General features: G+C 40.7%; 1 non-coding gene across 1 annotated transcript; it reads right to left on the bottom strand.

Annotated features, from left to right (window-relative positions):
• Positions 1–1350: 1350 nt before the first annotated feature.
• Positions 1351–1458, bottom strand: LOC148561378 (small nucleolar RNA R71). The gene has a single exon (XR_015887330.1). It is a non-coding gene; the product is annotated as a small nucleolar RNA R71 (small nucleolar RNA).
• Between the last annotated feature and the right edge of the window lie 3818 nt (positions 1459–5276).

Genomic DNA, 5276 nt, shown 5'->3' with positions numbered 1-5276 from the left:
AATTTGAAAATCTTATCTTTTTCAAAATCTTTTTCAAAAATCAAATCTTTTTCAAAATTCTTAGTTATTTTTGAAAATTGCAAAAATATTTTTCAAAAATCTTTTTCTTATTTTTATACCATATTTTCGAAAATAACAATAACAATTAATGTTTTGATTCAAAAATTTGAAGTTTGTTACTTGCTTGTTAAGAAAGATTCAAACTTTAAGTTCTAGAATCATATCTTGTGATTTCTTATGAATCAAGTCATTAATTGAGATTTTAAAAAATTCAAATCTTTTTCAAAAAACTAACTTCTATCATATCTTTTCAAAAATATCTTCTTATCTTATCTTTTTCAAAAATATCTTTTCAAAATATCTTTTCTATCTCCCTAACTTCTTATCTTTTCAAAATTTGTTTCAACTAACTAACTAACTTTTTGTTTGTCTCTTAACTTTTTCAAAACTACCCAACTAACTCTCTCTCTCTAATTTTCGAAAATATCTTCCCTCTTTTTCAAAAATTTCTTTTTTATTAACTAATTATTTTTATTTTTTCAAAAAAAAAATTTACTAACACATTTTCAAAAACCAATTTTCAAAAGTCACTAACTCCTTTTCAAAAATAATTTTCGAAAATTCCCTCTCTCTCTCTCATCCTATTCTATTTATTCATTCATTAACTAACATCTCTTCCTCACATCATCACCAAATTCGAACCCCCCTCTTCTATCTGTGTTCGAATTTCTTCCTCTTTTCTTCTACTAATAATAAGGATCCTCTTTACTGTGACATAGAGGATTCCTCTTCTTTTCTTTTTCTCTCTCCTTTCTTATGAGTAGGGACAGAGAAAAAGGCATTCTTGTTGAAGCTGATCCAGAACCTGAAAGGACTCTGAAGAGAAAATTAAGAGAAGCTAAAATACAACAATCCAGAGACAACTTAATTGAAAATTTCGAACAAGTAAAGGAGATGGCAGCCGAACCCAACAACAATGCAAGGAGAATGCTTGGTGACTTCACTGCACCTAATTCCAATTTACATGGAAGAAGCATCTCCATTCCTGCCATTGGAGCAAACAACTTTGAGCTGAAACCTCAATTAGTTTCTCTGATGCAGCAGAACTGCAAGTTTCATGGACTTCCATCTGAAGATCCTTTTCAGTTCTTAACTGAATTCTTGCAGATATGTGATACTGTTAAGACTAATGGAGTAGATCCTGAAGTCTACAGGCTCATGCTTTTCCCTTTTGCTGTAAGAGACAGAGCTAGATTATGGTTGGATTCTCAACCCAAAGACAGCCTGAACTCTTGGGATAAGCTGGTCACGGCTTTCTTAGCCAAGTACTTTCCTCCTCAAAAGCTGAGCAAGCTTAGAGCTGATGTTCAAACCTTCAGACAGAAAGAAGGTGAATCCCTCTATGAAGCTTGGGAAAGATACAAACAGTTGACCAAAAAGTGTCCTTCTGACATGCTTTCAGAATGGACCATCCTGGATATATTCTATGATGGTTTATCTGAGCTATCAAAGATGTCACTGGACACTTCTGCAGGTGGATCCATTCACCTAAAGAAAACGCCTGCAGAAGCTCAAGAACTCATTGACATGGTTGCTAATAACCAGTTCATGTACACTTCTGAAAGGAATCCTGTGAGTAATGGGACGCCTATGAAGAAGGGAGTTCTTGAAGTTGATACTCTGAATGCCATATTGGCTCAGAACAAAATATTGACTCAGCAAGTCAATATGATCTCTCAGAGTCTGCATGGAATGCAAGCTGCATCCAACAGTACTCAAGAGGCATCTTCTGAAGAAGAAGCCTATGATCCTGAGAACCCTGCAATAGCAGAGGTAAATTATTTAGGTGAACCTTATGGAAACACCTATAACTCAACAAGGAGAAATCATCCAAATTTCTCATGGAAGGATCAAAAGCCCCAACAAGGCTTTAATAATGGTGGAAGAAACAGGTTTAGCAATAGCAAGCCTTTTCCATCATCAACTCAGCAACAGACAGAGAACTCTGAACAAAATGCTTCTAATTTAGCAAATCTAGTCTCTGATCTATCTAAGGCCACTGTAAGTTTCATGAATGAAACAAGATCTTCCATTAGAAATCTGGAAGCACAAGTAGGCCAGCTGAGTAAAAGGATCACTGAAATCCCTCCTAGTACTCTCCCAAGCAATACAGAAGAGAATCCAAAAGGAGAGTGCAAGGCCATTGACATAAGCGCCATGGCCGAACCTGTGAGGAGAGGAGAGGACGTGAATCCCAAGGAGGAAGACCTCCTGGGACGTCCAGTGATCAATAAGGAGCTTCCCTCTGAGAAACCAAAGGACTCTGAGGCCCATCTAGAGACCATAAAGATTCCATTGAACCTCCTTATGCCCTTCATGAGCTCTGATGAGTATTCCTCTTCTGAAGAGAATGAGGATGTTACTGAAGAGCAAGCTGCCAAGTTTCTTGGTGCAATCATGAAGCTAAATGCCAAATTATTTGGCATTGATACTTGGGAAGTTGAACCTCCCTTGTTCATCAATGAACTAAGTGATCAGGATCAACTGACATTGCCTCAGAAGAGACAGGATCCTGGAAAGTTCATAATACCCTGTACCATAGGCACTATGATCTTTAAAGCTCTTTGTGACCTTGGTTTAGGAATAAACCTCATGCCCCTCTCTGTAATAGAGAAACTGGGAATCTATGGGGTGCAAGCTGCTAAAATCTCACTAGAGATGGCAGACAGCTCAAGAAGACAGGCTTATGGACAAGTAGAAGATGTATTAGTAAAGGTTGAGAGCCTTTACATACCTACTGATTTCATAGTCCTGGATACTGGAAAGGAAGAGGATGAATCCATCATCCTAGGAAGACCTTTCCTGGCCACAGCAAGAGCTGTGATTGATGTTGACAGAGGTGAAATAGTCCTTCAATGGAATGAGAACTCCCTTGTATTCAAAACTCAAGGATCTCCCTCTGCAACCATGGAGAGGAAGCTTGAAAAGCTTCTCTCAAAGCAGAGTCAACCAGAGCCCCCACAGTCAAACTCTAAGTTTGGTGTTGGGAGGCCACAACCAAACTCTAAGTTTGGTGTTGAACTCCCATATCCAAACTCTATGTTTGGTGTTGGAGAGTTTCAACAAAGCTCTGCACATCTGTGAGGCTCCATGAGAGCCCACTGTCAAGCTATTGACATTAAAGAAGCGCTTGTTGGGAGGCAACCCAATGTTTATCTAATTCTTATTTTTATTGTTTTTCGTGTTTTCTTAGGTTCATGATCATGTGGAGTCACAAAATAAATATAAAAATTAAAAACGGAATCAAAAACAGCAGAAGAAAAATCACACCCTGGAGGAGCATCTGTCTGGCGTTCAGCGCCAGAACAGAGCATGGTTCTGGCGCTGAACGCCCAAAATGGGCAGCTTCTGGGCGCTGAACGCCAGAACAGGCATGGTTCTGGCGTTCAACGCCAGAAATGGCACACAAATGGGCGTTGAACGCCCAAAATAGCCACCAACCTGGCGCTGAACGCCCAGAGTTGGGTACAAAGGCATTTTTACATGCCTAATGGGTGCAGGGATGTAATTCCTTGAACACCTCAGGATCTGTGGACCCCATAGGATCCACTCAGGATCTGTGGACCCCACAGGATCCCCACCTACCTCCACTCACTTTTTCTCACCACTCTCTTTCACACAACCCCATAAACACTCTTCCCTAAAAAGCCCTTCACCAATCACCTCAATCTCTCTTCCCCATTAAACCTTCACCACTCACATCCACCCACTCTTCCCAATAAACCTACCTCATAAACTCCACCTACCTTCAAAATTCAAAACCAATTTCCCACCCAAACCCACCCATATGGCCGAAACCTTCCCCCTCTTCCCTTCCCTATATAAAGCCCTCCATTCTTCATCAAATTCACCCAACACACCCCTCTACACTCCTCTTGGCCGAAACCACATCTCCCTCTCCCTCTCCATATTTCTTCTTCTTCTTCTCCTATTCTTTTGTTTATTGCTCGAGGGCGAGCAATATTCTAAGTTTGGTGTGGTAAAAGCATAAGCTTTTTGTTTTTCCATTACCATTGATGGCAGCTAAGACCGGAGAATCCTCTAGAAGAGGGAAAGGGAAGATAAAAGCTTCCACATCCGAGTCATGGGAGATGGAAAGGTTCATCTCCAAAGCCCATCAAGACCACTTCTATGATGTTGTGGCCAAGAAGAAAGTGATCCCTGAGGTCCCTGTTAAACTCAAAAGAAATGAGTATCCGGAGATCCGACATGAAATTCAAAGAAGAGGTTGGGAAGTTCTAACAAATCCCATCCAACAAGTCGGCATCCTAATGGTTCAAGAATTCTATGCCAATGCATGGATCACCAAGAACCATGATCAAAGTAAGAACCCGGATCCAAAGAACTATGTTATAATGGTTCGGGGGAAATACTTAGATTTTAGTCCGGAGAATGTGAGGTTGGCGTTCAACTTGCCATACATGGAAGAGAACGCACGCCCCTACACAAGGAGAGTCAACTTTGATCAAAGGTTGGACCAAGTCCTTATGGACATATGTGTAGAAGGAGCTCAATGGAAGATTGACTCCAAAGGCAAGCCGGTTCAACTAAGAAGATTGGACCTCAAGCCTATAGCTAGAGGATGGTTGGAGTTTATTCAATGCTCAATCATTCCCACTAGCAACCGGTCTGAAGTTACTATAGACCGGGCCATCATGATCCATAGCATCATGATTGGAGAAGAGGTGGAAGTTCATGAGATTATACCTCAAGAACTCTACAAGGTGGCTGACAAGTCCTCCACTATGGCAAGGTTAGCCTTTCCTCACCTCATTTGCCACCTATGCAATTCAGCTGGGATTGACATAGAGGGAGATATCCTCGTTAAAGAGGACAAGCCCATCACCAAGAAAAAGATGGAGCAAGCAAGAGAGCCCAGTCATGGAGCTCAAGAGGCGCAAGAAGCTCATTTCCATGAGATCCCTGAGATGCCTCAAATGCACTTTCCTCCACAAAATTATTGGGAGCAAATCAACACCTCTCTAGGAGAATTGAGTTCCAATATGGGACAACTAAGGGTGGAACATCAAGAGCACTCCATCATGCTTCATGAAATAAGAGAAGATCAAAAAGCAATGAGGGAGGAGCAACAAAGACAAGGAAGAGACATAGAAGAGCTCAAGGACATCATTGGTTCCTCAAGAAGAAAACGCCACCATCACTAAGGTGGATTCATTCCTTGTTCTTCTTTCTTCTGTTTTTCGTTTTCTATGTTA

This window comes from Arachis ipaensis, chromosome B6 (genome assembly GCF_059453495.1).
Source record: "Arachis ipaensis isolate K30076 ecotype BB chromosome B6, ASM5945349v1, whole genome shotgun sequence".
NCBI classification, from domain to species: domain Eukaryota; kingdom Viridiplantae; phylum Streptophyta; class Magnoliopsida; order Fabales; family Fabaceae; genus Arachis; species Arachis ipaensis.
The sequence above is the reverse complement of the archived record's forward strand: the minus strand, read 5'-3'. Positions and strand labels throughout refer to the sequence as shown.